General features: G+C 45.1%; 1 long non-coding RNA gene across 2 annotated transcripts in view; it reads right to left on the bottom strand.

Annotated features, from left to right (window-relative positions):
• Positions 1–23,404, bottom strand: part of LOC144668181 (uncharacterized) — a 110,228-nt gene that overhangs the window by 80,254 nt on the left and 6,570 nt on the right. The gene's annotated exons all lie outside the window — the stretch shown is intronic.

Raw genomic sequence — 23,404 nt, 5'->3', positions numbered from 1 at the left:
AGTGCATATCTGACAACTGCTGCATGTTCTGCTGGGCCTGGGTCTCCAAGGCAGCTGCCAGCCTTTGCATGGAGGCAGCCAAGCGCTCGCATGCCAGAGGCACGGCAGCAGTAAGAATGTGGACGGACTCCTCTGCCTTCGGTTCAATCGGCGCACAGCCTCTGACAACTGTGCTTGATGTTCCCCTGCTTGTCTCTGCATCTCCAACATGTCCGTTATGGCCAAGTCCAGAGGCTCATCATCTGCATAAGGCTCAGCAGGCACCTGTTCTCCAGCAGTCCTCCAAGTGTAAGAGCCTTTGGCTGTCACTTCCTCAACCAGCTGTGGACCCATGTCTGTAATGTGCCCACCAGATTGTAACCACAATATGCACCCACTGAGGCGAATGTCTCTGCGTTGGTGGAGGATGTAGGTGAATGCCTTTGATGTTGTCTTCTCTGCAACTTTCCGGTCTTGGCAGAATCTTGAATGACAGCCAGACTGAAGCTCCTGGCTTGCAGTGAGTGAACGGCTGCCCTTTAAATATGGCGCCAGGACCTTCGACCCCATGGGGTAAGGGTGGGGAGGGCAACTTGCTGCCCAGCCCACTGCAAGGTTCGCTATGACCCTTGTGCATGTAATGAGCTGAACAGCATGAGCTAACGTGTGGTCAGTCATCCTACCCCGAGCAGAAATCACTTTCATTTCCGCTCCTGCCACCCAACTCATACTCCAGAACAGAAAGTACCACCCATTTTTCTCATCCTGTATGATTGCAGTAGTAAAGGAAACTCAATTTCTTTCAGGCACGACTCCCAGATGGAACATGCCAACTTGTCTGTAAGAGAGCACATACTTCTGTTTGTAATTCTGTGAGTGCCCAAGAAACATCTTACTCATCTTGCAAACTTTGGAGCTGTTGATGACCTGCTTTCTACTTTTCTTCCCTGAGACGTAAGCTACTGATTTTGCCCTCTACCACATAGAGTCACCCTCCTTTGATATACTTTGACTTGAAACTATATTGCTGTTCCTTTACTGTTTCTGAGTCAAAAACCTGGAACTTCCTCCTTAACGGCACTGTGGGAGTACACCATTTGGACTTCAGCAGTTCATGAAGGCCACTCACCACCACCTTCTCAAATGCAAAGAGGGATGGGCAACAAATGATGCTCTTTCCGGTGATGATGACATCCCAAGAATGAATAAAAACATCTCAAAATGCCTCGTGCAAATATCACCATGTTATGGCATGACTTCATCGCACTTACACCAACATTGTGATGATGACATAACATAACTCTTGCACACTGAATATTTTGCATGCCACAATATCATCTGGCGGTGATATCATGAAAATTACATTGCAAGTGTAGTGTGGATAATTTATTATCTCTCCTATGCACATTTGCAAAAAATGTTGCCACTTGTGCAGACAGAGGCAGGCGAAGTGAGTGGAGTGTAAACTTTAACCCAGATGGATGGGTTGGGGGCAGATGGGGTGTCATTTTTTTTATTTTAAAATTCTAAAACTGAACCCCAACATGTCCCCAACACACCCACTTTCAGTTTTAAAGGAGTGGGGGGAGCGATGTTAACCAAAAAGGCTTTCGGGAAGTTGGTCAGTAAAACACTTTATGGAGGAAATGAGCTTCCATTTTAAAAGCATTTTTATTTTAGCCCATGAGGCTGGATTTCCCGGGACTCAGGAAATCGAAACAGGTTAAAAAAAGCACTGAAGGGCTAGATCCATGAGGTATCGGCGTTTACAGCACTGCTTGTAGGTCAAGAGGGGCATAAGAACTAGGAGCAGGAGTAGGTAATTCAGCCCCTCGAGCCTGCCCTGCCATTCAATAAGATCTCATTTCGGCCTCAACTCCAATTTCTCGCCCTCTCCCCATAACCTTTCAACCCTTTACTAATTAAAAATCTGTCTATCTCCTCCTTAAATTTATTCAGCGTCCCGGCATCCACTGTACTCTAAGTACTGAATTCCACAGATTCATGACCCTTTGAGAAAAGTAATTCCTCCTCATCTCCAATTTAAATCTACCACCCCTTAGCCTAAAACTATGGCCTCTCGTTCTAGAATGCCCACAAGGGGAAACATCCGCTGCACGTCTACTTTGTCTAACCCCTTCAGCATCTTATATACCCCAATTAGATCTCCTCTCATCCTTCTAAACTCTAGCGAGTATAGGACTAAACTGCTCGATCTCTCCTCATAAGACAAGCCCCGCATCTCTGGAATCAATCTAGTGAACCTCCTCTGAACCGCCACCAATGCAACTACACCCTTCCTCAAGTAAGGGGACCAAAGCTGTGCACAATACTCCAGGTGCAGACTCACCAATGCCTTGTACAGTTGCAACAACACTTCCCTATTTTTTATACTCTATTCCTTTAGCAATAAATGCCAAAATTCCATTTGCTTTCCTTATTACCTGCTGTACCTGCAGACTAGCTTTGAGTGATTCATGCACGAGGACACCCAGATCCCTCTGCACTGAAGCATTCTGAAGTTTCTCTCCATTTAAATAATAAGTCACCTTTTTATTCTTCCAATCAAAATGGATAACCTCATGTATCCACGTTAAACTCCATCTGCCAAATTTTGGCCCATTCACCTAACATGTCCATATCCATTTGTAAATTTCTTATTTCTTCATGACACATCTGCAAATTTAGCTATAGTACCTTCTTTCCCTGAATCCAAGTCATTAATATAGATTGTAAATAGTTGGGGCCCAAGGACCAAACCCTGTGGCACCCCACTAGTTACAGCTTGCCATCCAGAAAAAGACCCATTTATCCCGACTCTCTGTTTTCTGTTGTTTGGCCAATCCTTAGTTTTTGCCTTTATGTTATCTTTAACTTCCTTGCTTAGTCATGGATGCTTTTTCCCCATCTTACCATCTTTCTTAAAAGCAAAAAACTGCGGATGCTGGAAATCCAAAACAAAAACAAAAATACCTGGAAAAACTCTGCAGGTCTGACAGCATCTGCGGAGAGGAACACAGTTAACGTTTCGACTCTGTATGACTCTTCAACAGAACAGTTCTTCTTTCTTCCTCTTTGGAATATATTTTACTTGGGAGGAATTGAATATCTCCTTAAATATCTGCCACTGTTCATCAACTATCCTACCTTGTAGTCTTCCTGCCCAGGGCCAAATCTGCCCTCATGCCTATGTAGTTAACTTTGTTTAACTCTAGAACACTAGTGTGGGACTCAAGTTTCTCGCTCTCAAACTGAACTTGAAATTCTAACATGCTATGATCATTCTTCCCGAGAGGATCCTTTACTATGAGATCACTAATTAATCCCATCTCATTACACAAAACCAAATCCAGAATAGCCTGCTCCTTGGTTGGTTCCACAACATATTGCTCCAAGAAACAATCTCCAATACACTCTATGAACTCTCCCTCGAGGCTACCCTTGCCAATGTGATTAGTCCAGTCTATATGCATATTAAAATCACCCATGATTATTGCCCTGCCTTTTTTCACATGCTCCCAGTATTTCCTGGTTTATACTGTGCCCTACTGCTGAACTACTGTTTGGGGACCTATAGATTACTCCCACCAGGGACTTCTTTCCCTTGCTATTTCTTATTTCTACCCAGACTGACTCTACATCTTGCTCTCCAGGAGCAGAAGTGTTTTCCCTGATTCCCATGCTTACAGACCCCATGATCAGATCTTGGGGATGTCTGACTCCCGCCACCCTCATGATCTCCAACTGCCCCTACTCTGCACACCAATCCCACTCTCTGACCACTATCTTGCTGGACAGGTAGCCAACCCATTAACTGGAAACCTATTGCAAAAATTTAAAATATGTCTTGCAGTTAATTTCAGTAGGATATCTGAGAAATCCATACTGCGGGTTTCCCATTCCTGCCAAACTGCTGAAATTAAGCACCAAAAATCATGAAAATCAATGAAAAGTGGAAACCATGTAGATAAAACAGTGTCAATCTAAGTTAAAAAAAATGAAATTAAAGGTTAAAATGTCAGAGATGATACAGGCAAATCTGAGATACTAGCAAAAGCAGACCAATAACATCAAATAAGTTGTAGTGGCCCACTCTTTCATAGTCCTGAGTGAATACCGGGGCCAAAGTTGAAGATTAAACTATGTCCAAAGTACAATAGAGTGATAATGATTGACGAGTGTGAAAATAGCAAATTAGGCACAATCCAGATCAAACTCCGAGAGTACATGATGTGTGGAAACCATATCAATGCATTAAATGCATTTAAACCAAATGTACAACAGTGAAACAATGAAGATATTAGAGGGGAGATTTTCTGCTTTGGTAACCCCAGAAAGGAGGTGAACCCAATAAGAGTTTATGTCAAGAAACTGCACAATCTGTAAACCAGTGTTTCCTTTTTGTCCATTCATTTTAATGGATGTAAAATATTGTTTCCCCTAATGCAATCCCGACAGGCTAAATTCTATGATAAGATCATTGAAGCGAAAAATCTCCCTTTAGCTTATTTACATATTCTTGGTGATATGCATCATAATATGCAATGCTCCTTATATTTAGAACTTGTGCCTCTTGTTTTCAGGATAAAAGGTATGCTTCCAACAGATAATTGGACAAGGACTAAATTCATCCCAATTGGTCAGATTTTGAAAGTCTAGGGTATAAACTCAGGTTTCTATTCAAAGATTAACCACTGTAGTAACCAACCTCCTTAATATGTAACAATTATTTGAATTACTATGACAATATTAAGCAAATTGAAAATCTATCATTAGTAGAGATACTTTGCATTTACGTTAATAGTAGTTAAAACACGTTGTGAAACTCAGGACCAATTGTACTTGCATGTGTAGTTGAAATAATTCAAATATTCAAATTGAATTTGAATATTGATAAGGAATATAAACTGCAAATTTATACTTCATAGATTAAAAATCTCCTTAAATCTGGTGCATCTCTAACAAGAGAAAATAAGCAGACATGACAAAAAATGGTAGTCGTAAGTATGGAGAATCATAATTTGTCTCATAAAACAATGTCTTTTGAATGCAATAGAAATTACTTAGCACAACATAATCAATTTTTAAACCTTTCAATAAGCATTCTTTTCTACAGGTCATAAGGAATATGAAATCATTCTCATTTGCGTGTAGAGTAACAGCTTCTCAGAACGTTTTCAGGATGAGGCTGCAGTTCTATTGCCTCAGGAAAGCTTTGTCAGGAATCAAATGGACTGTCAATGCTTTGTACAAACTTGAGATGGCGCAAGAGAGCTGCTTCATATGGCTAGTCCATTCAGGATCCACTAGGTGGCACATTTGAACAAACAGGGAGAACAAAATTCAGGCACCAGGAGGAACATTACCAATTCTCTGTCTCTTATTGCAATCTGAAGAAAGGTGATTTACCTCAAATAGGAGAATATAAAATAGAACATATATATCCCTGCACAATCCTGCCTCCAATCATTTTGTGAGGAGTGGGGGGAGGGGTGGTTGGTGGATGGAGTGCTCAATATAAGAAATGTAAAGGCATCTTTATAAATCCAGTTGCGGAATACAATCTTCTGGGTTCACAAGCTGCCACTCTGTAAACCCCTCTCCAATAATCCAAAGGCATGACAAGTTTTACTTATCCAATTATTCAGCACATAAAAAAATAATTTTAACCAGGTTTCAGGAATATGACACTTAAAAAAAAGAGCAATTAGCAGTGCATCACATATACATATGAACACTGAAGTAAAACAACCTTCAGTGTTCATCCTCTCCGGTGATACAATTCCCATGGTCAACATTCACATTTGCAACAATTGTGGGAGCAATAGCAGCAAAGTGGAAGATACACATATACCAACATACAAATAGGAGCAGGAGTAGACCATTCGGCCGCTCGAGCCTGCTCCGCCATTCAATAAGATCATGGATGATCTGTTTGTGTTTCGAATTCCACATTCCCATCTAACCCCCAATAACCTTTAATTCCCTTGCCTAACAAGAATCTATCTATCTCCGCCTTAAAAATATTCAATGACCCCCACCTCCACCACTTTCTGAGGCAGAGAGTTCCAAAGTTGCACAACCCCCTGAGATAAAAAAAATTCTCCTCTTCTCTGACCTAAAAGGGCAATCCCTCATTTTAAAACAGTGCCCCCTAGTTCTGGACTCACCCACAAGAGGAAACATCCTTTCCACGTCCACCTGGTCAAGACCATTCAGGATCTTGTATACTTCAATCAAATCGCCCCTCACTCTTTTAAACTCCAGCGGAAACATGCCCAGTCTGTCTAACCTTTCCTCATAAGACAACCCACTCATTCCAGGTATCAGTCTGGTAAACCTCCTCTGAGCCACCTCGAATGCATTTACATAATTCCTTAAATAAGGAGACTAAAACTGCACAGATTCAAGATGTGGTCTTATCAATGCCCTATATAACTGAAGCATGACATCCTTATTTTTATGTTCAATTCATCCAAAATAGAGTGACATAACAGGGCATTGGGTAAATCACACACACACTGTTGGCTGGAGAGGACAGGGTCATGTGACACTGGCCTCCTAGCCCGGACACTTGTTTTACTTTGTTTTTTTTCCTACCACTCCTGTCAGCTGCTCTGTTCAAACTTAGAGTTGGAGCTGCTGTCTACCTCCCGCCTCCAAGTGACATGTCCTCTAGATCCCTGTGCCTTCCACCACCCCAGCTAAATTTTCAGCCACCAACCTGATTTAAATTTGAATTATTGGCCCACCTGCAAGTGCTACTGCCTCACGCTGCCTATTGCTCTGGTCAATCGACCCATTGAAAATTGGGAGCATAAGGTTGCCGGATGCCCACATGCATTTCCTGGCAATCCACCTGATGGTTAGTTACTTCAGGCCTCAACCAATGCATCCTCTATCCTGCTGGGTTTCTACTCTTTCACAATGTTAAACAAACTGAAAATCCTTCATTAATAGATATTTCGCATTTATGTTAATAGTAGTTAAAACACTTTGTGAAATGCAGGACCAATTGTACACCCAAGCTGAGCAGGTTGTTGGCTAGTGTGGGTTGCTTCAAGACATATATCAATTCACTTCTTTTTAACAATGCATTTAATAGGCTAAATTCAAGTTGATCATCAACAAATGCTTCTAGTGGTATATATTAGGCTTTGCCTGCTAGCTCTCAAACTATTACAAAGGAGCTTCAAACTATTGTAACAGGTTTGGCACCCACTTTAAACATTCTAATGTCCAGACAAAGCAGCAAATTAGTATTCAGATAATTAGGTAAAATATGAAACTAATGAATTGATGCTAAACAGGAACTACGATCCACCAGAGGAGTCAGGATGCTTGCAGCCTATGAGTTAAAACCTGCTTCTTCTTTGGCAGTCCTTCGGGATCGAGGATGACTTGCTACAACTCTGGTTCAATGGGTTCTGAGATTGCTGACGTCCAATACCCAATCTCCCAGTCTGCAGAGTCGGCCACATGTGGGGCAAGAGGTGTTTGGGAGGGTTAGTCCGATGAGATGTTTGACGGTTTGTGCAACCTTGACTACACCTCTGCATGTTTCTGACTACCTCATCTACCTTAATTCTACACACCTGCAAACGCTACTCAGATTCTTCCATAATGGATCTAATGTTCCATCAAGTGAAAACTAATCCAGATATTTCCATGTGGGTTCTGATTTGCAGCCTAAAAAAATATCTAAACTTTTATTGGCTTTGTGTTGCATAGTTCACTTAGCAAACAATTAAATAATGGCTGACTTGAGGCTCTATTTCGTGAACAGCAAAGACTTCAAGGTTTTTAAAGGCACCCAACTCAACCCCAGCAGTAGAATAACATGCTGTGTGCCTGTATTAGTTGTTGCAATACTCTTGTCAACTGTGGATCAGCTGGGAGCACTCTCACCTCTGGGGTAACTGGCTGCGGGTTCAAGTCCCAAGTCTCTCAGATGAGATGTTGTCTCTCAGGTGGGTATAAAAGTTCCCATGGCACTATTTTGAGGAACAGCAGGGGAGTTCTCCTGAATAACTGGCCAATGTTTATCCCTCAATCAACATCACTACAACAGATTACCTGGTCATTATCACATTGCTGTTTGTGGGAGCTTGCTGTATAATATCTAGCTACTGTTTGTTACGTTAGAATAGTGACTACACTTCTAAAGTACCTCATTGGCTGTAAAATTTGATCCATAGATCAAGCTTGAACATTCTAATCTTCTTGGCACTCCAGTGCAGTATTGAGGGAGTGCTTCAATGGTGGGGGTCTGTTGGTGGTTCAGTTGGACACTAAAGCGCCTACTGTATTATTTTAAAAGCAGGGAGTTCGGCCAGTGCCTTGTGCAATATTCTTCTGTCAGCCAAAATAAATTAATTAGCATTGCATCTCACTGTTATTTGTGACATTTTGAGGTACACAATATGACGTCTGTGTTTAACCACATAAGAACAGTGCTTGCACAACAAAGTAAATCATTATAATAACAGTAAAATACTCCCGATGCTGGAAATCTGAAACAGACACAGAAAATGCTGGAAAAACTCAGCAAGTCTGGCAGCATCTGTGGAGAGAGAAACAGAGTTAATGTTTTGAGTCCAATATGACCCCATCATCAGAACCAAAGTAATTCATTGGCCCGTAACTTCCGAGCTCTAGGGCAGTGTATCTGGAGGATACCCCAAAGATGCACTGGGAACACCCCCAGAAGTTCCCAGGTAAGGATTGCACAGGAATTGCCTGGGAAGTTCAAATTTTCTTTGGGCAATTGCCCTGCACTGGGAACCATGTGATAATGCAATTTAAATAGCAAATTTTGGATGGTCCCAACTATCATACAGCAATAGTTATCCAGGAAAAGTCAAAAGAATTAAAACCACTTCTAGCTTCTGGGTAACTATAGCACTGAGGCAATCTGACCCTCCACGGGACTCTCCCGCCCCTCCCCAGCAGCCCACAGGACTCCCCCAACCCCCCACTACCACTCCTGACGACCCCTCCACGAGATTCCATCCACACCCCACCCCACTCCCCCAATCAACTTTCCAACCCCCAGGCCTGATCCGACCCAACTCCCAACCAGACCAGACACTGCCCCACCCTTCCCGACCCGACCTCCACCCGCCGACCCAACCCCCTCACCCCAAGCCTGGCTCACACACCCCCACCCCATCCCAACCCTCCCACCTAGCCTGACCTCCACCCCAGGCCCAACCACCCCCAGGCCCGACCCGAAATCCTTCAACCTCCAAATCCTACCCACTTACCTTAAACACTGTTTAAAAATTAATTTACAGGGTATGGGCATTGTTGGCTAGGCCAGCATTTATTGTCCATTCCTAATTGCCCTTGAGAAGATGGTGGTGAGCTGCCTTCTTGAACCGCTGCAGTCCCAGTGGTGTAGGTACACCCACTGTGCTGTTAGGTAGGAAGTTCCAAGGTTTTGACCCAGCGGCAGTAAAGGAACGGCAATACATTTCCAAATCAGGATGGTGAGTGACTTGAGGGGGAACTTCCAGGCGGTGGTCTTCCTATGTGTCTGCTGTCCTTTTCCTTCGAGATGGGAGAGGTCATGAGTTTGGAAGGTGCTGCCTAAGGAGCCTTGGTGAGTTTCCGCAGTGCATCTTGTAGATGGTACACACTGCTGCCACCGTTCGCTGGTGGTGGAGGGAATGAATGTTTGTGGAAGGGATGACAATCAAGCGGGCTGCTTTGTCCTCGATGGTGTCAAGCTTCTTGAGTGTTATTGGAACGGCACTCATCCAGGCAAGTGGACAATGTTCCATCACATTCCTGACTTTTGCCTTGTAGATAGACAGGTTTTGGGGAGCTAGGAGGTGAGTTACTCTCCGCAGGATTCCTAGCCTCTGACCTGCTCTTGTGGCCACAGCATTTAAATGGCTAGTCCAGTTCAGTTTCTGGTCAATGGTAACCCCGGGATAGTGGGGGATTCAGCAATGGTAATTCCATTGATATCGAGGGACGATGGTTAGATTCTCTCTTGTTGGAGACAGTCATTGCCTGGCACTTGTGTGTCGCAAATGTTACTTGCTACTTTGCAGCCCAAACCTGGATATTGTCCAGGTCTTGCTGCATTTGGGCATGGACTGCTTCAGTATCTGAGGAGTCGCGAATGGTGCTGAACATTGTGCAATCATCAGCAAACATCCCCACTTCTGACCTTATGATGGAAGGAAGGCCATTGATGAAGCAACTGAAAGTGGTTGGGCCAAGGACACTATGCTGAGGAACTGTTACAGTGATATCCTGGAACTGAGATGATTGACCTCCAACAACCACAACCATCTTCCTTTGTGCTAGGTATGACTCCCAAGTAGCAGAGAGTTTTCCCCCTGATTCCCATTGACTCCAGTTTTGCTAGGGCTCCTTGATGCCGCACTCGGTCAAATGCTGCCTTGATGTCAAGGGCAGTCACTCTCAGCTGGCCTCTGGATTCAGCTCTTTTGCCTATGTTTGAACCATCGCTGTAATGAAGTCAGAAGCTAAATGACCCTGGCAGAACCCAAACTGAGCATCAGTGAGCAGGTTATTGCTAAGCAAGTGCAGCTTGATAGCACTGTTGATGACCCCTTCCATTGCATTACTAATGATTGAGAATAGACCAATAGGGCGGTAATTGCCCAGGTTGGATTTGTCCTGTTTTTTGAGTATAGGATATACCTGGGCAATTTTTCATATAGCCAGGTAGATGCCAGTGTTGTAGCTGTACTGGAACAGCTTGGCTGGGGCGTGGCATGTTCTGGAGCAAAAGTCTTCAGTACTATTGCCGAAATATTGTCAGAGGCCATAGCCTGTGCAGTATCCAGTGCCTTCAGCCATTTCTTGATATTACGTGGAGTGAATCGAATTGGCTGAAGAATGGTATCTGTGATACTGGGGACCTCTGGAGGAGGCCGAGATGAATCATCCATTAGGCACTTCTGGCTGAAGAATGTTTTGAATGCTTCAGCCTTATCTTTTGCACTGATGTGCTGGGCTCCTCCATCATTGAGGATGGGAATGTTTATGGAGCCTCCTCCTCCAGTGAGTTGTTTAACTGTCCACCACCATTCACGACTGAATGTGGTAGGACTGCAGAGCTTAAATCTGATCCATTGGTTGAGGAATCCCTTAGCTCTATCACTTGCTGTTTATGCTGCTTGGCACGCAAGTAGCCCTGTAGTGCAGCTCCACCAGGTTGACACATCATTTTTAGGTATGCCTGGTGCTGCCCTGGCATGCCCTCCTGCACTCCTTCTCCCTGGCTTGTCAAAGCAGCTGGACCTTTATACTTACCTGGTTTACAGCCGCTAATGCTGTAAAAAGGGGGTGCGGTTTACTTGCCTTTGACTGAGCTGCCCTCGACTGCAGGCCTCGGGAACCCACTGCGTTGGAGTGATCTCACCTGCCTTGAGTCGGAAGGCGGAAAGTCAAGGTAGAAAGGAGCAGCTTCGTTTTAAGGTCAGAAACTAGGAGCAGAGTGGTAATCCGACTCAGTTGCAACTCCGCCAGAAGTTACGGGCCATTATATTTGAATGTTTTGGGATGTTTCTCAGAAACATGTTAAGGATTAATAGGAACTTTATTTCTTCTCTCAAAATTAAAACTTTTATTCAACTTACCTCAATAGCAAGACAGAGGTCTCACTCATTCTCTCTGTCAAATACCTAGACTACTTAATCACGAAACAAACAATAATACTCTACTTATGACCAAAGATTTCAAATAAGCTGAGTTAGCCTCCAGGACTCTCAGAATCACACAAATTGCAGAATTGTTAGGGTGTAGTCGGTGTAGACTCAAAAACAACTTGTTTATAAGTATGATGTGAAAACAAGGAATTACATGAGCTTTGTAATGTGGGCTCTAGGAATACTCTATTATTTCACTTATGCTGAAGCAAAAAAAAAATCAGGTTATGAAAATGTCAAAGGTTTAAAAACACTGAAGGAGTAATGAATGCCTGATTTCACAAGAATTCCCACGAATAATAAATAGTAACTGAAATCATTTCTAGGTGGAGGGTTCTGGTCCAACCCATTAGCAGCCTGACAGAGGTAAAATGGGCCTAAAGGGCAACAGGCCCAGTCAACACTGAATTTTGTCAACAATTGTTGATGCACTGCCTGGGCCTGTATATATGCCATAGCATATATTATTGCAATGCAGTAAGGACTGGTAATAAATACTTGCAGTGTAAAAGGGCCTGTTGGAGTATTGTAATTATTTTTTCCATGAAATGTTCATACAGCCCCTGAATTTACTCAGGGGTTCCGCTAACCTCGGCCCATAACTCTTTCAGCATCCACCAGAAAACGTCAGATATCCAGTTTTATCTGGAGTTTTACAGTTGTTCAGGACTTCTACATGTCAATTACTAGGCCAATGACATCAGAGAGCGACCCAAAGACTGATTCCTGGATTCTCCACTCAGCTAGAACAGAGAATGGGGCTGGAGGCCTGTGAGATGATGCATATCAGCTGCTAGATGTGCACATGGGCTTGACAGGGTTCTGGCAAGGGAGCAGCTGGACTCTCGAAGAGATGAAAAATATTTTCTTTGCCAAAATTTCAATTCCCGGCTCCCATACCATGACCATGGAGATTGCTTCAGAATCAGGGAAGGGGGAGGTGAGGAACAAATGTTGAGATGAATTAGTGATTGTGTGTGTGCTCAGCTGTTAGATTGTGGCATGAAGAATGCAACAGAAGAAGTGGGTGGAGTTGAAATAAGAGTGGGAGGTGTTGCAATGAGCCCTTGTGATTATAAAACAAAAACAGAATTACCTGGAAAAACTCAGCAGGTCTGGCAGCATCGGCGGAGAAGAAAAGAGTTGACGTTTCGAGTCCTCATGACCCTTCAGCAGAGCTTATTGTGATTATATGAAGTGTGTGGTGGAGAAGGGACCTTTGGAGTGTTGTGAAGGAGGGAGTGAAAGATAAGTAGCCAGGTGTTGTTGTGAGAAGGGGAAAGATCAAAGGTTGCATTGCTTTTTTGAGGCCATTGAACTTTTTCCTACAGTCCTGAGAGTGATGCTGCTGCCATTGAGCCTCTCAGCCAGCTCCAAGCTTGCACATATATGTATATGAAAGCAAAAAACTGCGGATGCTGGAAATCCAAAACAAAAACAGAAACAGAAATACCTGGAAAAACTCAGCAGGTCTGGCAGCATCGGCAGAGGAGAGCACAGTTGACGTTTCGAGTCGTCATGATCCTTCAACAGAACTAAGTAAAAATAGGAAAGGGGTGAAATATAAGCTGGTTTAAGGGGGGGGAGTGTTGAGGAGTTAAAGAGAAATTGTTCAGTGTAAGAACAAGTTCAGCCAGACGGAGGAGCGTAGTGGTGGATGGCGATTGTTCCCCGCTTCCTGTAAGGACTCCATCCCATTCTCTCAGTTCCTTCGCCTCCGTCGCATCTGTTCTGATGACGCCATTTTCAAAAACAGTTCCTCTGACATGTCCTCCTTCTTCCTTAACCGAGGTTTTCCACCTTCGGTGGTTGACAGGGCCCTCAACCGTGTCCGGCCCATCTCCCGCGCATCCGCCCTCAGGCCTTCTCCTCCCTCCCAGAAACATGATAGGGTCCCCCTTGTCCTCACTTATCACCCCACCAGCCTCCGCATGCAAAGGATCATCCTCCGCCATTTCCGCCAAATCCAGCATGATGCCACCACCAAACACATCTTCCCTTCACCCCCCTGGCGGCATTCCGTAGGGATCGCTCCCTCCGTGACACCCTGGTCCACTCCTCCATCACCCCCTACTCCTCAACCCTCTCCCACGGCACCTTCCCATGCAACCGCAGAAGATGCAACACCTGCCCCTTCACTTCCTCTCTCCTCACCGTCCAAGGGCCCAAACACTCCTTTCAAGTGAAGCAGCATTTCACTTGCACTTCCCTCAACTTAGTCTACTGCATTCGTTGCTCCCAATGCGGTTTCCTCTACATTGGAGAGACCAAACGCAGCCTGGGTGACCACTTTGCAGAATACCTTTGGTCTGTCCGCAAGCATTACCCAGACCTCCCTGTCGCTTGCCATTTCAACACTCCATCCTGCTCTCATGCCCACATGTCTGTCCTTGGCTTGCTGCATTGTTCCAGTGAAGCTCAACGCAAACTGGAGGAACAGCACCTCATCTTCCGACTAGGAACTTTACAGCCTTCCGGACTGAATATTGAGTTCAACAATTTTAGATCATGAACTCTCTCCTCCATCCGCACCCCCTTTCCATTTCTTCTCCCTCCTTTTTGTTTTTTCCAATAATTTATATAGATTTTTCTTTTCCCACCTATTTTCATTATTTTTAAATGTATTTCCACCTATTGTTTATCTCTACCTTTTAGCCCTTTCAGTATTCCTTCACCCCACCCCCACTAGGGCTATCTGTACCTTGTCTGTCCTGCTTTCTACTCTTAATTAGCACATTCCTTTAGATAATATCACCACCTTCAACACCTCTTTGTCCTTTTGTCTGTGACATATTTTAGTTATCTCCACCTATTACTGGCTGCTTGTCCCAACAACCCCCATCCCCCCACCCCCCCTTAAACCAGCTTATATTTCACCCCTTTCCCATTTTTACTTAGTTCTGTTGAAGGATCATGAGGACTCGAAACGTCAACTGTGCTCTCCTCCGCCGATGCTGCCAGACCTGCTGAGATTTTCCAGGTATTTCTGTTTCTGTTTTTGTTTTGCACATATATGTACATGTAGATGCTCTTCCGGGTGCTAAATAACAGTATCTCCCCCAGTAAAAGCTTCTATAATTATAAAAAAGGAAAATAATAATGACAGTGAGCATTGGTCCCTTAGAGGGCGAGACTGGAGAATTAATAATGGGAAATAAGGAAATCACAGTGAAGAAGTATTTTGAACCTGTCTTCATAATAGAAGACACAAAATGTATTCCAAGAATAGCAGAAAAGTAGGGGACAAAAGGAAGACAGGGACTTAAAGCATTCACGAACATTACTAGGAGTACTAATGGAACTAAAGGCTGACAACTCCTCAGATCTGACAGCCTGCACCCAAGGGTCTTAAAGGATGTTACTACAGAGTAGTGGATACATTGATTGTAATCTTCCAAATTCCCTAGATTCAAGAAAGGAGGGAAACTGAAAGCAGTTATTCTAGTAATAAGGCTAACATCTATCATTGGGAAAATGCTAAAATCCATTATTAAGGAGATAGTAGCAGAACACTTAGAAAATCATAATACAATCAGGCAGAGTCAACATAGTTTTGTGAAAGAGAAATCATGTTTGATAAATTTATTAAAGTTCTTTGTGAATGTAACAAGCAGGGTGGATAAAGGTGAACCTGTAGAGGTGGTATATTTGGATTTCCAAAAGGCATTTAATGACATGCCATAAAAAAGGTTATTGCAGAAGGTAAGAGCTCATGGTGTTAGGGTGTGATATATTAGCATGCTTAGTGGGTTGGCTAACTAACAGGAAACAGACAGTTGGGATAAATGGGTCATCTTCAGTTTGGCAAACAGTAACTTAGTGGAGTGCCGCAGGAGTCAGTGCTGGGGCCTCAACTATTTACAAACTATTTTAATGGTTTGGATGAAGGGACTGAATATATTTAGCCAAATTTGCTGATGATACAAGGATAGGTAGGAAAGCAAGTTGTGAGGAGGATACAAAGAGTCTGCAAAAGGATATGGATAGGTTAAGTGAGTGGGCAAAAAATTTGGCAGATGAAGTATAATGTGGGAAATGTGAGGTGATCCACTTTGGCAGGAAGAATAGAAAAACAGAATATTATTTAAGAGAGACTGCAGAATGCTACAGTACAGAGAGATCTGGGTGTCCTTGTACATGAATTACAAAAAGTTAGCATAGTGTAGGTACAGCAAGTAATTAGGAAGGCAAATGGAATGGTGGTCTTTATTGTAAGGAGGATAGAGTATAAAAGTAGGGAAGTCTTGCTACAACTGTACAGGGCATTGGTGAGAGTGCACTTGGACTACTGTATACAGTTTTGGTCTCCTTACTTAAAGAAGGATATACTTGCATTGGACGCAGTTCAGAGAAAGTTCACTGGGCTGATTTCTAGGATGAAGGGCTGGTCTTATAAGGAAATGTTGAACAGGTTGGGCCTATACCCATTGGAGGTTAGAAAAATGAGAAGTGATTTTATAGAAACATATAGCGCAGAATTTTTCATCCCGCGGGTGAGCGCGCACCCGACCCAAACGGGAGTAAAATAGTGCGCAATGACATCGGGCGAGTGTCCCAACGTCATTGTGCAATCGTGATATTTCGCTCAGCAGGCGCACGCCATTAATTAAGCAGCCACTTAAGGCCCTTAACCGTCCAATTGACTGTGATTTTTCCTTGCCCATGCGATTTTCTGCTCATCCCGTGGGAGAAACAGGCAGGCGGCCAACATTTTCACAAACCTCATCCAAGGACAGGATAAGAAGGGTCTGCAGCATTGCCAGTGTGAGTAGTGAGGGGTTTTTCAGGTAGTTTGCAGCAGGTTGCTTATTGGTGCTTGGCAGCTACCAAAGACATCTCTGTTCGGGGCTTCATTCTTAGCATTTCTAGGCTTCATTTCAGGACTCACTGCTGTCTGCCAGGCCTCTGGAGGATTCAGATCGTGTGGAGCCTTCCAGGTATCAGACAGTCTTCGCTTACCCTGGTAATGGGGATTGTGGTCTCTGCTAGAGGCACCTCCTCTGAGGAGGAAGAGAGGGGTAGAAGCGAGAGGAGGCCACATGTCCCAATGCAGCTTCCAGGGGAGAGATCTGTGGGAGGAGAGGTGCAGGCACAAGGGGTGCAGAGCCAGCAGGAAATCCAAGGCAGAAGTGGCCGCAGAAGATGCCACTATCTTGCTGCCAGGGTTTACAAGCAGCGATGCAGCTACCTCAATGTGTGTGAGGTGCAAGGCCGAAGGAGGCTCCGCCTCGCAAGAGAGATCGTGACCTCCATTTGCCAGATGATTGGGCCTGAGATTAATTCTAACTGTGTGGGTGGACACCCCATGCCAGTGGCTGTGGAGATCACAGTGGCCCTCAACTTCTGTGCCTCTAGCTCTTTCCAGGGCTCAGTGGGAGATCTGTGTGGAGTCTCCCAATCAGCTGTCCACAGTTGCATAAAGCTGGTGACAGTAGCTCTGTTCAGGCAGGTACTGGCCTTTATTCTTTACCGTACGGAGGAGGCCAGCCAGGCTGAACGAGCCAGAGGCTTTGTAGCGATTGCTGGATTCCCCCACGTCCAGGGTGCAATCGACTGCACACATGTGGCCATCAAGGTGCCAGCAGATCAGCCGGTCAGCCGGGTGCCTTCGTCAACAGGAAGGGATTCAACTCCATGAACGTGCAGATAGTGTGTGATCACAAGATGCAGGTTCTACAAGTCTGTGCAAGGTACCTTGGCAGCTCCCATGACGCGTACATCCCGAGACTGTCCCAGGTGCCAAGGCTCTTCAGTGCTCCAGCCTGACTGGGTGGATGGCTGCTGGGTGACAAGGGCTACCCGCTGAAGGGGTGGCTCATGACGCCTCTCAGTCACCCATGAACAGAGGCAGAGAAGCGTTACAATACAAGTCATGCCTCCACAAAGGCGGTGGTAGAGAGGACCATAGGTGTTCTCAAGGTCCATTTCCAATGCCTGGACCATTCAGGGGAATCACTACAATACCCCCAGAGCAAATAATACTGGTCGTGGTTGTATGCTGCGCTCTCCACAATCTGGCACTGGCAAGGGGGGACCCACTGGAGGAAGAGGATCTTGACGCAGCTCCACAGGCCACAGATTAAGAGTCCAGTAGTGAGTCTGAAGAGGAGCACGATGAGGAGAATGCTGAGGGTATGGAGGCAGACCTTGATAGCCTGCAGGGAGGCAGGGACACCAGGGACGCCTTGGTCCAACGCTCCTTCAGCTAGGCTACCAAAGATCAGCTTCAAACACATGCCAGGGCTGCCGCCTCCATCCTGGATATCTGAAAGGACCCTTTCATTTGAACACAAAGAACACTCAGTGCCTGTGCAATAAAGTTCAGAGCCACTTACATCCAGCGTTACATTCTGGCGTTGCTCGCACCGATGAAATAAAAAGGTGAAGCATACACAGGCTATGATGACAAAAACACAATTTATGTCATTCTGACAATTTAATAATCTTAACAGGAATGTTGCTGGTATTCAGCCTCAGGCCAGTATACTTAAGGTAAACAAAAATGAACATAAAATCACCCATGCCCTGTCCCTTTTGTGCTCATGGTGCCTTTAACTTATGCTTGCGAGTGCTATGCCTAGGTGCTCCCCCCTCACTAGCACCGGCATTGACTCTGTTGTCTTTTTAGCCTTGATGACCTTGGTGGTCGTCCTGTGGCCAGTAGAGCCTGTGCTGGCCCTGCCTGGGAGGGAGCGGCTAGTGCCGCAGCTGGTAACTCCCCAGACGACGCAGTGTCATCAGATGCCACAGTCGCTGGAGCAGGGGCGAAGGAGCTGCTGCCATCATCCAGAGTGCCCTGAGAGGAGTCCGCAGAGATGACAGGCAGCTTGTGCATCAATGTGAGGTTGCTCTGGACCTCTCTGCACACCATTAATGAACGGGCACCTAGCTGAGGTACTGGGCGCCTCGTCCATCTCCCACACTGGTACTGACATCTGAGGTCTGTGCCTGTGTGGGGGCTTGCAGGTCCGAGTGCAAACCCAGGAACCGCTGATTCTGTCCCTGGAATTGCCTCTCCATGAGAGTCACCACTCTCTCAATGGAGGAGGCAGGGCGCTCACCCATGACAGTCAACACAGTGCTCACGCTCCGCATGGACTCCTGCATCAGGGAGACCATGGCACGCACAGCCTCATGGATCTCCACCAGATCCTCCCGTACATCTCACTGGACATCCATCATCTGCTGCCTAATGGACGGCTCCAGAGGCTCATCATCAGCCTTTGACTGAGCATCGTCCTGGTCCCCAGCAGTCCTCCAACTGCCGGAGCCCTGGGCAATCTCTGCCTCCGCCTGCACCTCAAGCGATAGTGCAGTGCCTTCACCAATGTGAAACGAGATACTAGCCATCGCTCTAATGCCTACTGAGGTGCTTGCTTCAGAGAGTGGGTGTGACAGAGGTGCAAATAACGCCCGGTGGTCCTCCGGTGTCAGGGGTGGCCCTTCGGGGTCCGGAGATCGAACGCCCGCTGGGGAACCTAAAAGGGAGAAGAAGGACACGTCATTAACTAAAGTCATCACACTGTCACTGCGCATGCCAGGCACCCTGGTGAAACAATGGAGAACTGCATCATGGTGCCCTCATCTTCCAATGATCAATGGGGACTCCAGGTTCGAGGCTCACACCAATGAAAAGACTACACTAGAATGGTTGTATATGCACTGCACTCTTACCTTCTTCTAGCACCCCCACCTCTCCACGTGCGGCGTGCCAGCTCTGGAGCTCTAGGGCTTCTTGCTCATACCTCAAGAGGGTTAGGAGGCTAGCGGAGACTCCCCCAGTCCACGGCTTTTCTATATTGTTGTCGGCCGTCTTCTCCTGAAACAACAGAGGAGCATTGATTAATCCACTCTGTACATGCAGCGCCATTGCAGCCTGGTCAACCCCAGCTGAGGAGCACCAGGCAGTGCATATGCAAGTCGTGGCCCTCGAGCCGCAAGGCACTCAGTCCAAGCAGCCAAGGTTCATCCCCTTGGCCAGCTCTGGCGACATTGACAGTTGGCACTCAGACTCTAGCACCTCTGAGATCCACAGGGGTAGAGCAGACCTTAACGCATCTGCACACTGACCCATGCCAACATGGTACTCAACCTTCCTGAGCGTAGCAAGTCATTGGAGTGCTGCCGGCGCTGCACCCAGGAGTGCCACACCACGTCATGGCTGCTGACCAGCGCTGCCACCGCCTCCCATGTCCTCTTGGTGAGGTGTGGTGGTCTCCTTCTCCCATCCCTGGGAACAAGGGTGTCCCTCCTGGCAGCCACCTCCTCCAGGAGGACAGTGAGGCACTCATCAGAGAAGCAGGGGGTGCTGAGTGCCCACCTGACCTGTCCTCCCACCTGCTATGTCCAGCTGCACTCAGATGCATAGTGCCGGCTCAGGGAAAGTCCTCCATGGTAGCCATCCTGGGGCTGCCTGAGCAGCTTTTACACCGGCTGCCGGGTCGCCATTGGACCCGGCGGCCGACAGGCCCCCGCTCAGTCCTTCCATGCCAGTGCGGAGCCATGTTTCACCTTAATTGGCCCGCCAGCGTTAAATCGCGACCGGGGACCAATCACGGGCAGCGGTCCATTTCACAGCCGCTCATGGGCCCGCCTGCTATTCCCGCCCAACGAAGGGAAAATCCTGCCCATAAGATTCTGAGGGAGCTTGACTGGGTAGATGTTGAGAGGATGGTTCTTCTCATGGGGCAATCTAGAACCAGGAGGCACAGTTTCAAAATAAGGGATTTCACATTTAAGATGGAGATGAGAGGGGATTTCTTCTCTCAGAGGATCATTAGTCTTAGGAACTCTCTTTCACAGAATGCAGTGGAGGCTGGGTCATTGAATATAATCAAGGCTGAGTTCAATAGCTTTTTGATCAGCAAGGGAGTTAAGGTTTTTGGTCTTAACTCCATTTTTCCATCAACCAAGATCTTCTTGAATGGCAGAGCAGGCTCAGTGGGCTGAATGGCCTAATCTTGCTCCTATTTCTTATTATCTTATGACCTTATCCATCATTCTGTTTCTTGTTGTAACTCCCTTGATTTTTATGATCAGTGATTATAGGGGTTGACCTTGTTTGTCGTTTCTTCTATAACCTGCCGCTAGGTAGTGCTCCAAATGATTTAGGACACTTCTAATATTCCTGCTAGGTTGGCCTATCAAGAAAGCCAAACCTCCATTCCTGCTCAAGCCTGTTGTTAAAATAGCACTCAAACCCCGATGACATTAAGTAGCTGACTCTGCATATTTAAAGGAGGAACCCAACGGTTTCCGGCAGCGGTCATTTTCTCCTTCCCAGAAGAGCAGGATAAAATCGAAGACAGCGCTGTGGGAAGACAACAGGATGTAGGCATGTCACACCCCAGTGATCTTAACTTCCCACCTTCCTGGTTCCAACAAGCATGCAGGGTTAAAAATGGCCCTAACGATTTGTATAGAAATGCATATTCAATCACATCGGTTACACAGATGAATGCCTTCAAAAGCTTCTAAATTGTTACACAATAGTAATTTCAACTAAACAGGATGAACTGGTTTTGCTTTTTGCATAGTAATACCCTACAACTGCAGCATTATGTCAACCAAATGCAGCGATTCGACTACAGTACTAAAGACTTTGGCTAAGCAACAAGGGGAATTGAAATACTTGTTTTTTTTTAAATAAAAAAATAGAATGCCTGTTTTCATCACAAGTAAGGATCTGGTAAGAAAATTGCAATCTGAGAAATAACACATTTCAAAGGCACATGTTCCTGTGATTTCATGACTAGGTCATTAATTACAGAGAAAAGTGAGCATTCTCTCACTTTTTAATTAAAAAAGCAATACTGGCCCTACCTAAGTGTTTTTTCTAGATTACTGCTGTACATATGGTTAAATACAATATAACTATTACTAAGTTCTATATTTAATTCAATTTCTTGTTACTTCAAATACACTTAAAGCTATTAGAAATTGGATTAAAAACAGGACTTGTTGCTGCAGTACAATGCATACAAAAAATGATGAAAAAAAGTCAATAACAGAAAGATAATATTTAAGTTAACAAGAATTATGTGAGCATACTGCACAAGACAATAAATGCAAAGCCTGGTTCGTTATTTAACATCCTAAACTGGAGTATAAAGTAGCATTAAATAGCGTTGCACACTATGTAAATCCAGCATAGACACCAACCAGATTTCCTAAAGCCATGACTGGCAAGTTGCACTGGAACATCAATTGTCTGAAGCTCACCTGAATTATGCAGCAAGTCTCATTCCAATGTCTTCATGCATGCATCCATGGGCTGTATTTTACGTGCCCTGCCAGGCCTGTTTTTGGGTGGGTGGGCACGTAAAATAGGTCAGCTGTTTAGCTCACCACTTTCCCGCCCACCCCCAAACCGTACACCAGAAAAGCCTACAGTAAAAGGAAGACATGGAAAAAAAAATCCTACCTTTACCGGAGTGCTTCGACCACATGGAAGGCTCAGATCACGCCGAGAAGTGGCAGGAGTGGTGTCGCAGGTTTATCAGATACAGAATAGCATTGGGACTAACACAGACGACCAGCAAGGAGGAGGTCAGCACCTTACTCTACGTCATGCGCAGCAGTGCAGGTGACATAATGTTCAGACAGTGCATAAACAAAGACATGGCAATATATGAAGAAGTTATCAGAGCCTTTGATACTTATTTTAGACTTCAGAAAAACACCATTATAGAGTGAGCAAAATTCAATGGGTGTAGCCAAAGACAGCATAGATTCCTTTATTAAGGAGCTGTATTGATTAGCTGAAAATTGTGAATACAGTACCCTGAAAGAAAAATTAATTCAGGATCGCATTGTTGTGGGAGTCTTAGAAGGGACACTATCAGATTTTCTGCAGTCAAGGGAAGATTTGACCCTATTGAAGGCTGTACAGCTAACAAGGCAGGCAGAAGAGAGATAGCAAAACAAAATATTTATTGGAGGCGAAAAGGAAATCTCCTGGAAAAAAACAACCGAATGAGTCCAGTTTATAGCACATAGGAATTGCAGCGCACCTAACACCAAACAAAGAAAAAGAGAAGAGGATGGTGTAGCCACAATTATTAGAATTATTCAGTATTCTCGTTGTGGTGGGAAAAGGCTGCATAGGCACAAAGGGTGCCCGCCAAAAATGCGGAGTGCCATTCCTGCAAGAAGAGAGGTCATTTTAAATTAGTTTGCCACAGCAAACAGCTCTTAAAACAATTAAAGGAGACATGGCCAAGATCATGTGCCATTCAAGAAATTGAAGACATTCAAGAAGTTGAAGAAGAAAAAGAACCAGAAGTGCTATTCTTGGTAGAAATTACAGAATCAAATGGGAACTACTAGAGTGCAGATTTTATGGTCAATGGACATAAAACAAACTTCAAGTTAGACACTAGAGAAGGAGTTTCAATTCTTTCAGACACAGGTAAGTGGTTAAAACTAAACTTCTTCCAGCCATGGACCCTAATAGTGCACAGTCCAGGAGGCATTCAGCTGAAGGTCAAGGGATAGTTGACTGCCAAACTCTCTTGCAAAGGAAGTAAACTTCGCATGTGACCCAGGATCAAGAATGTTCACTGTTAAGTCAAAAATTTGCACACATCTACAACTCATCTGAAAAGCTGGTGAACTGGGAAGCTCAGTAAAATCAACAGCATTTGGGCAGAATTCCCAAAACTATTCAGAGCTCAAGGGAAGTTGAAAACACCTATCGCAACACGTTAAAATCAGGTACAAAACCAATATGCTTG

Source organism: Cetorhinus maximus, chromosome 26 (assembly GCF_964194155.1).
Source record: "Cetorhinus maximus chromosome 26, sCetMax3.hap1.1, whole genome shotgun sequence".
NCBI classification, from domain to species: Eukaryota; Metazoa; Chordata; class Chondrichthyes; order Lamniformes; family Cetorhinidae; genus Cetorhinus; species Cetorhinus maximus.
Note: the sequence above shows the minus strand (reverse complement) of the source record. Positions and strands in the feature narration are given on the sequence as shown.